The sequence below is a fragment of the Urocampus carinirostris genome, chromosome 5 (genome assembly GCF_059441175.1).
Source record: "Urocampus carinirostris isolate Australia breed hairy pipefish chromosome 5, RoL_Ucar_1.0, whole genome shotgun sequence".
In the NCBI taxonomy this organism is placed as follows: Eukaryota; Metazoa; Chordata; class Actinopteri; order Syngnathiformes; family Syngnathidae; genus Urocampus; species Urocampus carinirostris.
The window spans coordinates 25,924,366-25,935,707 of NC_142353.1; positions in this window are offsets into that span (position 1 = coordinate 25,924,366).

Below are 11,342 nucleotides of genomic sequence, written 5' to 3' on the forward strand. Positions count from 1 at the left end.
GTGAGGCTAAAACTTCCTGTCAAAGTGAGAGATGTGAGTTTGCGGGCACGTCAAGTCAAGTCACATTGATTTGTATAACCCTTAATAACAAGTTGTCTCAAAGGACTGCACAAAATTACAATTACACTATCGCCTGATCTTAAACCAATATGCGGGCAAGGAAAAACTCAACACTTCAGTATGAGGAAAATAAGAAACCTTGAGAAGGGGCCTCACAAGTGGTAATCCCCTTTCCATAGATCTGGCATTGGGTAACAGGTCACAAACATGACAGCAACGTAGCCTCAAGCATGTAACATAGTCCAAAAAGTCCATAACAGCAACGAACGCAGCTTCCCATCTCTGCTGGCTGGTCGATGCAGGCGTCATGCTTCAGGTCCAGACCCTGGTCCGATGACTCATCTCAAATCGTCCTTCTCTCTCATATCACCACCAGCCAGACAGTCTGAATGAGACGGGAAAAGAAAAAATATGAGATGGGCATCAATCATAAGCTATTGCATAGAAGAGGGTCTTAAGATTTAAAAACTACCACTGAGATTGCAGATCTTATCTCCAGAGGCAGAACATTCCACAGCACCAGGGCCCGGATGGAGAACGCTCTAGAGCCTGCACACTTCTTCTTGGCTCTCGGAGTAGACTGGCAATTTCCAACCGGAGGCTCTGTGCCGTGCAGGAACATAGGGGAAAAAACACATCTGAGAGATAAGAGGGCGCAAGTCCATGCAAACATTTGTATGTTAGCAAGAGAACCTTAAAGTCAGAACTTAAGCGGACTGAAATTGGCCAATACAGGAGTAATATGCCCAAACTTTTTTTTCTAAGTCAAGAGTCTAGCTGCCACATTCTGAACCAGCTGCGGACTTTGGATGCTAGACATCGGGAGACCAGAAAGCAATACATTGCAGTAATCAAGCCGAGAAGTAATAAGCGTTTATTACTGAATTAGAACCTCTGCATCTGATTGAGATAGCATCGCACGAATCTTCGCAATATTACGGAGGTAGAAGCTTTTCTAGGAATATTTTTCTCGTGTAACTGAAATGACAGATTCGGATCAAATATAACACTTAGATTTTTGATCGAGTCAATGGGTGATGTTACATTTGTCTAAATTCAGGGCAGTGTTCGAGAACAAATCACGACAATGAGCTGGACCATCAACGTTTACATACAGGTAATAGCTCGACTGGGATCAGCATTCAAAATTTTGGATCAGTGTAAATGAAATCTGTACATAAATAATGAAAAAATATTGACACTGTGTACATGGCAGTTATGAATACCATAATCCCTCGCTGTATCGCGGTTAACTTTTCTCAGTTGTTGTACTTTGCGACTTTTCATTGTGCATTATAGTATGCTGCAAACACATTGCAAATGCTATCACAGAGGGAAGGACGCGGAGAGCTGTTTGTGTGTGTGTGTGTTGGGTGGGTGTGACTGTGTGTATGACTATGATGGGCTGGTGTATGTTGTCAGTCAAAAAGCAGGGTGACTGCACAAGTCAATGTGTCCATTTACCCAAAACAAACTGCGAAGCACGGGGACAACTATTTTCATAGCAGCTCATTACATTGAAAATAATGTAATAATTTAAATCTCCTGAGGAAAGTCAAAAGACCGCAAAGAAATGCTGAACACCACTGGCTGCTCCATGGATTATTATCCGGTCCACGAAGAGACCGAGGTGGAATCCATAAGCGAAAGCAATAGCGTGGTCCAGGCTACGGCAGCTAGGCTATCCCACAACTGTGACAAACCACCCCTGCCGAGCCTTGATTCACCAACGCCAGATCCATTACCCATGAAACAGATGACCTGGAGCTAAAATTCGTGGGAAATCACTCTCGTGATCCATCATAGAGAAATTCTACATTTCTTGTGCTGCACAAAACAAACGTAAAAAATTAGTTAAAGCGTGTGTGCATGTGTGTGTATGTGCTGATAATTAACCATTGAATATTCAGCTTTTCTCGTAGAATTAGATATTGTAGATAGAATGTTCTACATATTGTATTTGATGTGCAATTATCAAAGAAAAAATGCAACATTTCTGGGAAGTCTCATCATATCTTTGCACGATGGCCTTGTTGTCAACCAAAACAGTCTCATTCAATTAGTTTAATTATACTGCAGCTCCCATAAAAAAAATAACCATCTGTCCTTCCTTTTAGAAGAAGCTCTTTTAAAAATCCCCACGCCTTTATTTATCAGTACAATGTCAAATCGATCCCCATGGCGACAAGAATGCAAATGAGGTGGATGCGCATTCAGTGGCCTGTTGTAAATAATTTACTGTTTTGTTTTGTTGTGAGACACAACATTATTTCCTGTGTGTGCTCCTTTCGGTAAATGACTACAGTCACATTCATCCTCGAAGCTCCCAGAAAACCCTGGACTTTACTCAATGACCATGAAACTAAACACTGCGGATGTTTCTCAGATACCCTGAAAGATAAAGAGTTGTTAGTGTGATGAAATGATATATTACAATGCCTCAAAGCCGTATGGCAAAAATCTGTATATATGATATATTAGCTATCTTCTGCTGAGCACATTTGGACTACCACTGATCTTTTTTGTTACAGCAGTGATTGAAACATGTTTCAAAGAATACACAGGAAGATAGGGAAAGATAAAGATTTAGAAAATACCTAAAACAGAAAAATAAAATAAAAATGTTAGAATGAATCGGCAAAAATGTTTCTTGAAGGAATTGGTCGACCGGAAATCACACCTGGGCCTCTAGCATGTTAGGGAAACTTTAAGCCACCGAACCACTCAATGCACTCCATTATAAACCACAAATAGCACACAGTTTTAGTTCCAAGGCTTTCTCCCTTTCCATGATAAAAGAGGTTGTGTAACCTTTTTTTCCCTACAAGTGATCTCAAGAGCAAAGAAGAGATACGCAGATTCGAGAGCGTTCTGCATTCGGGCCCGGTGCTGTGGTATCCTCTTCCCCTTGAGATTCGATCTGCAACCTCAGAGGAAAATGTTTAAATCTAAGCCTGAAACACACTTCTATTATATAGCATATGAATAACCTATAACCCTTTTAAGGCAGCTGCCCCCGCGACCTGACCCCGGATAAGCGGAAGATAATGGATGGATGGATGGATGAATAACCTATATTTTATGTTGACAATATCTTTGTATTATTTGCCCTCATGTAGGTTATAGATCAGGGGATAATGTAATGATAGTCTGTGCAGCCCTTTGAGACTCTTTGTGATTAAGGGCTATACAAATAAACATGACTTGACTTGGTTCAGTTGAACACCCCAAATTCTGATCTCAATCGGAATTATCCCTGCATGTAAACATACCAAGTAAATGCAGTTGAATGACACCTGTTTTTGTCTTTGGTTTAAACACACATATTGATGACAGTCACCTGGGATCAACTCCTGCTCACAAACAACCAAAAGAAAGACTACAACAAAGAAAATGGAATGTACAAAAGTTATACTTTCAGGGATCTTGGTACAATGTGTTTATTCCGGAACTATCTCCTCTTCCATCGACTTTTTAATTCAGTTTAATAGGGTTAGTCACACCGTATATCGCCCTGTTACATCACAGAACATAATGAATCTCAAAACAGTTTATAATCCAGAGCCTTCAAATGGTTTATTCACTGGGATGATGATGATGATAATGTGTCTGTGGGCGGCCTGTATTATTACTAAGTGACATGTGGAGGACGAGCAGATCTGCGCTTGATGTGTCTCTCTGAAGCTTTTTTATGACAGAGAACATCCATTGTTGTTAATGATCACGAGGAGTGTAGAAGGAGGGAAGTGGGATTCTTACAAGGACATCTTGGCTCAACTTAAAAGTGCTCAGGCCATTATACAAGCGATATGACATGTGGTCGTGGCTGCATATGTGGTGTGAGAACACCGCATACAATGCCATATGCCTCCGATAGAAGAGTAATAATTGTAGAGATGTCATCAGGAGGATTTCTGATTTGAAATATATCAACTGTATGGGAATGGTTGGTTGAATGAATACTATAGCCAGTCTGGTTGCAGATAATTGGACAAATGTATGCAGAAATACATTTCGAAAAACTCAAATCCTATCCGATTTGACAAATAGTGTGTGACAGGCACAATGTGACATTGGCATCGACACAGTTAAGACGCCGTCTTACAGTCTAAGCCGAGCTTTAAATATGAAGTCTTAACTAAATCTCTCATCTTATCTGATCGCAAACACTTTAGGGAAAGTGCTACGACTATGGGTTTTTCATCCCGACTGTTGCTGATTCATTTGGGCCACCATCTCTCTACTTCTCATTTCCGCCATCTGCAGCTTCTATCCATTCATATTACTTTGGTCCGCTGCCCCCCATCTCCTGTGGGGATTATCTGGCTAAACGTAGGGAGGCGCTCAGTAACATATGAGAGACGGTCACTCCGTGGATCATAAATTCATCCGTGATTGAGGGGAGTAACGCTGGGCCCCTACTGAGGAGACTGACACTCTGAGGCATTGCGACCAGACCTCAAAGTGACATTAAAGTGACCTTGAAAGGAGACTTAGTGTGACAGAGCTCTTGCTGAAACAAGATGATAAGGCGCCAGATTAACTGATGCGACAGGCGAGGATAACACCATCTTCAATGGAGATAGGGGAAATAATCGAAGGCAGCGACTTATTTGCATTCTGGTTGAATGTGATGAGAGATGGTGTGGCATGTGAAGTTGGTGAGTCTGTGTTAGACATTTGGGCTCTAGAGGAGCGTCATGATGTAGTTCCTGCGGGATCAGCAACGAGATTTGGGAGAACATTACATGAGGGCGTCCGGCTGCTAAAATTTGAATATCTAACATCTAACTTTGTTATTGTTTGCCACTTCAAATCAATGAATTGTTAATTTGATTCTCTAATCTACAATCCTGTCTCTAAATCCACAGGATAAATGCGAAGGACCCCGAAAGATTCATCTATGAATATTTCTATGGCACAGCAATGGAGGTCGCGAAGCAGGACAAGCCAGCAAAAAAGACTGCGACCGACACCAACGAAAGTAAGTTTGGAATTTGTTCACCGACAGTTCAGTGATCTCCCACAACACAATAACAAGTTGCGTTAGTCCATCGTGACGGTTAATACAGAGATGAAGGGATTAGAAGAGAAAAAACACTCAGAGAAACAGTATTGGATATTCCTTGTCGTGTCACGCGTAATAACCTTCTGGACTTCACGAGAATATGCCAGATAATCCAGGAAACAAAATCAAACAATTTAAGACAAAGTCATTAAGAGACCGTTAACAACCTCTCTTTTCATATGGTACACCAAATCAGAATATGTTAGGGTAAAAAATGCGGCCAATGTTTGCAAAACACACAATGGGTTGGTAAAAGCTCAAGGACATGAATTGAAAGGCATGAGCAAACAGTTTTGAAACAAAACTATTTCCAATAATGAGAAAAAATAGACAGAAGGGCAAACGTGCTACAATTGCCGTCGATAAATTGTATATCAACGGCCACTTGTGCTGGGAAGCCATTTCGTCTGCCTGGCTTTTCTAACAAACTCTATTGAAGTATCCAACAACACAACAACAACCTTGGAGGTATTCAATCTTTATTAAATGAAAGAAAGAAGAGTAATAGAGCAACAAAAATAAATAATGAAATATTAGCAGTAAACAATATAGAGTTTGATAAATTAAATGTAATTTGAATGATCTGTTGTAAAGAGGGGAATTCTGACTCCTTTTAGAAAACCGGCTTTTCCGGCTTGGCTCACTAAAAAGAGACAGCTCTTTTGCCGCCTTATCGTCTCTTCAGTCTGTTTTTGTTGTTTAATCTGTATATTACCATTTATTATGTACTATTGTGAATGACTTAAAAAGGGGGAAAGGATTAACATCTATGTAAAAATCGCAACACAATTTAGTCACATTTTAGACATTGATATTTCTTGATTATGTTTGTTTTTATAACAGGCCGCGGGCATGTGATAATGGCGCCGCGGGCTTCAGCATGCCCGTGGGCGTTGGGTTGGCGATCCCTGCTCTAAACAATCGACCTAATGGTAGATCCCAGATCTAGACGTATTTTCAGCTATCTTTTGTAAGCACTTTTGGTTAATGCTTGCTCTATTGTTATTTATACGACCTCATGTGAATACAGCAGCCATCAAACTGTTATTAAAACCAAATAAAGACCCTACTCATCCATCAAGCTACCGCCAAATCTGACTAATTAATACCGACATAAAAATTATAAGTAAGGCTCTTGCAGTTAGAGAAAATAATGACAACTATTATTCCTAACGACCAAACAGGGTTTATAAAAGGCAGACATTTAAGTAACAAAGACTTTTAAACCTGATTAGCACTACTCAGTGACAAGATAAAAAGGCAGTTGTATCACTTGATACAGAAAAAGCCTTTGACAAATTTAATTTGTCCTTTCTGCTTTGCTGTTTTGAACAAAATAGGCTTTGGAAAATAATGTACCCGTTGGATATCTGCAGTGTATGAGGCGCCAAAGCTGCAGTTACCACCAATGGACTAACTTCAAAAATCTCACCTTACAAAGAGACACCGGACAAGGCTGCCTACTCTCTCCTCTACTAATCACAATTTTCATTGGGCCACTAGCATCATCTATACGCCAAGATATTAGACATCACTCTGTAGCACGGGCGGCCGAGGCTGCATGTCTGAGGCTTGGGGGGATTAAGCGTCCTAAGTGGGTGGGGATGGAGGGGCCCTGCCCCATCTTGGGTCTGGTTACCCTGCCCTGATAAGGAGCCCCCTTTCTGCTTGGGCGTTGTTGGGGGCGACGTTTCTTTTGGGCCACTTGCCCCCTAGCCATCTCCCTGCCGGGTGGGGCTGAGGTGGGGTTGTGAGGGTCAGGGTGGTGATGTTGGGTCGCTGGCGGGGATGGTGGTTCCCTACACTTAGTCTGACAAAGGGTAACCTTTGATCACACCTCTTCCTCGCTCACTAGTTTGCGCTCACACTTTGTATGAAGGCCTCAACTTGACACATCACCCACCCTATATGGGGGGTGCAAATTGAATTCTCATTCCTCCTTTAGTTTTCTTTGGAAGATAGTCACTGGCCTCAGCAAGACTAAATCCAGTGAAGGAAAATGAGGCAAATCAGGGGAACACCATATGCTTGTCAGACACAACAACACCTGCTCCATTCCTTTGCACTTTCTGTTTCAGAATGCTAAGTTGTTGAGAATAAAGTCAGCTATCACAATGCTTCATCTATGATGCACCTCTGTGGGTTCCCTGTCTGCTTGAATCAGCTAGGAGTCAAAGATGTTCGGGAATGGCTAAGGTATTGTGAAGAGACATACTGAATAGCACAAATACACACAAAAAAAAAACAAACACACATAAAAAAGGAGCAATGATGCTATAATGTATAATCTGAGATCAGATACACTGGACCACTGCAGCTCCTATATGGGTTTGTTTGTTATGTCAGTATTTTGCTGTTCTAACAGAGTGCCGTACAGTATATGACTGAAAAGTCCATCAGTAAAATTGTCTTTATTCAAGCAAAAGTAATATAGGAATAAAGAATGACGGATATAATTGTTCCTAAAAAGGAAAATGCACTCACTTTAACCACAGGGACGCTGCACACGGGCCTTCTAATTACTGCTAATGTGCAATTAATGTGAAAGATGAAGGTGGATCTTGACAAAAGAATGCAGAATCGCCATTAAGGTTGTGTGTTCATTTTACCTGATGTCAGAGATCAGTGTATTTTCCCGATTAACAAGCTAAAACACCTAGAAGTTCATCAAAAGCGAGGCACCTAGGGTGGGCAAAACGGTCCCAGAACCAAGACATTGATGATTATTTCTTCATGCTGCCCGAAAATTGGCTTTCTGGAGCATTCAGGTTTAACTGCTTTCATGCCTAAAGACAAATTAATAAACCTGTGTACACGGCTTTTGTGAGTATTCTGATTACAAGATCCATGTCATGTCTGCATTGAACTTTTGACATTAAAAAAAAAAAAAATCGTTTATGTCACTTGCCCCATTGTGCGCCTTCTCTGTTTACAAGATAGGCTCGTAGGGGTCAGCCAAAAGCATATACACATAAGGCTTTTTCAGCAAGTAAACCAGAGTTTGTGTGTATCTTTTGTCTCTGTACTACAAGTCTTGCAGTGCTTTGGAGCATAAAAAGTATCCCGGAATAGGGGAAATTGTGCATGGGCACAAGCAATCGGATTACTGGAATGTCTTTACATGCGTGAGTCATCGGAAAATAAATTGGCAAACCTGACCATCTCTAACAGAATACATGCAGTTGGACTAACAGCTAAATTGATTTTTTGTACATTAACAAAGGTTCACATAAATCGAATACTGACAATATCACAATTCATGTCGGAATATTCCAGGAATGTAATAGTTCACTCCAACCCCCAGTCCAGCACCATGGAGCGGAGGCTTGCCAACACACACAGACCCCAAGTCCGACCAGGTTGTCAAGGGACTCCATAGTGGGAGCAGGGCAACCAGACCAAAAGGGAGGACACCATCCAAGGGACATTTTTTTGTTTTAATTTAAAACAGCCACACTGGTCACAAAAATTGGTTCAGGCATTTCAGAGCCACAAGTCACATACAAACACGACCACACAAGTCATAGACAAATCAGGACGATTGAATGGATTTAGATTAGGTATATTTTGTAACCGTTTCTTAAATAGCATGTTTTACGATTTATTTTACTTTGACTTGAGTATTTTTCTTCCATCACTTTTGGTGTTCATGGATTTTTGAAAAGTTATTGCTTTGTGAAGTCGCCAAGTATCTGAAGCATAAAGTCCTGTCTGGGAAACTAAAGAAATGTATTTGGAAGTTTCTCCGTAGGAAAGAGTAATTTAGAAAAAAGTGTAACAAATAGTCATTTTAAAAAATGAAAAATAAATTTGGTTCAAGATACAATTACTTCTAAATCGTAACACCAATTTCCGCCCAAGATTTTCTCACAGTCCGAGACAAATATGTAACGGTTATATTTTATTGTGGACATTCTAATTATTTAATTTAATTTTGTTTGGTTGCCTTAGGAAATTAATTTTCACTGACTATACCGACTTGAAAATACTTTTAAGGAAATGCTGCGGGACGTGTGCCAAACGACCAATTTACAGCACCTGGTATTTCCAGGTGGTCTTCCATCCAAGTAATAAACAGGCCCAACCTTGCTTAGCTTCTCAAATCGGGTGTTCTAAGGGTGGTATGGCCGTGAACAGGTCAATGACGCTTTATTAGAAACAACACTGACTGTACACTCACTGTATTGACTGATGCCAGACCATATAACATAATCCTGAGAGGCTGCATGAATGCTGGTTTCTCTCATGTGTTTTTCTCCTTTTTATCTCCCGCAACGCTCAATACACCCGGAGTATCGCTCTCTTTAACACATGTGCTGTGACTCGGGCCAGTGGCTGCATCCCAGCCCAAGAGATGTGACGACTATCGAACAGGATTTCCATGAGTTCAGAAGACCGCAGATGCATAACGTCTGGTTTGGCCTTGAAAATTAAATGAGCCCTGTTTAAGAAGTTGTGCTGCTTAATCAATAATATTTTCCATGAAGTGGAATCAAACTATGTCCTGTTCTGGCATTAATATTACTGTGTAATTAAATCAGTGATAAATCTCATCTCATGGTTGAGTCAGAGACGGAGTAATGATTATGAGTCAAGCCAAGTCAAGTGATTATGAGTGGTTTATGGGTGATCTCAAATTACAAACACAATGTTATATTACGCTTTAGATCAGAGATACGCAAACTATGGCAGATGGGACACATGCAAAAGGCTTATTAATCCAGCCTGCCAAATTAATGGTGTAAATATAACAACAAATACAAGGTCAATGAATTACTACTAACAAAAATTGTTTTGGTGCCACTGTTGCTCCTTTTGACCATTGTTTTTTCTTCATGTATTGCCAAGGTATCAGATTCGAGACTCTGAATAGGCAGATCCAAAATAATGAAATTAATCGTTATTTGTTATTGCCTCTTGGCTCAGCGCATCTGCCAAAATGTTCAATCTATTCCCGCCAGCAACTCAAAATGTTTGCCCTCCCCTGCTTCAGATGATCACCAGGCTAGATAGTACTAATGTCACAACCCACAAAATTTGTCTTACCTCTATACCTGTTACCGCCTCAGTCTGTGACACACATTGGCTGATCAAGAGATTCAGGTAAAAGCTTTCAGGGAAATGTGCCTAAAATGGCTCTATGTGAATTGGTGTAATCTGTGACTCATCATATTGTTGAACATAGCAGTGTCAATGAAATATTAGATATATCATGTCTCTGGTGGAGAAATGTTCAGGAGTTCTTTCTAAGTCTACCTAAAAATAATTTCCCACATCTTTTGACATTTCTTAATTGGTTCAACATCAAATTTTAAATTATCTGTCTATCTATCTATCTATCTATCTATCTATCTCATATTGGCAAGCAAGTTGTATTCTCAAAAAATCTTGGATTTTCACCCAAAAATGTTGTAAGTATATGACTCGGCCAAGGCAGGAACCTGTGTGGGCGCCCAACCCTAAGGCCAATGAGCTGGTCCATTTCCGTTGCTTTAAGTCTAGTCAAGTCATTTTTATTTGTATAGCCCTTAATCACAAAGAGTCTCAAAGGGCTGCACATGTTATTGCACTGACTATTATTTCAGACTATTATTACACAATCCCCTGATCTGAAAACCAACATGAAGGCAAGGAAAAACTCAAAAACCTCAACATGAGGAAAGTGAAGAAACCTTGAGAAGGGACCGCACATGTGGTAATCCCCCTTTCAGGATGACCAGCCTGCAATGGATGTTGCAAGTACAAATAGTACAGAGATATTGTCAACCAAAATTATAGGTTATTTATATGCTATAGAGTAGAAGTGTGTTTTAAGCTTAGATTTTAACATTTCCACTGAGGTTGCAGATCGGATCTCAGGGTGAAGAGCATTCCACAGCACCGGTGCCTGGATGGAGAACGCTCTCGAACCTGCGGAACACTTCTTGGCTCTTGGGATCACCAGTAGGCCAGCACTTTCAGAATGAAGGCTGAAAACATAGGGGGAAATTAAATCTAAGTCAATGTATGAATTTGTATAATACCAAGAGAACCTTGAAATCACATCTTAGGCTAACAGGGAGCCAATGCAGGTTAGCCAAAATCGGCGTAATGTGATCGGACTTTCTTGTCCAAGTTAGAAGCCTCGCTGCAGCATTTTGTACCAGCTGAAGACTCTTGATTATGGACTTCGGGAGACCGGAGAGTAGTGCATTACAGTAATCGAGACGGGAGG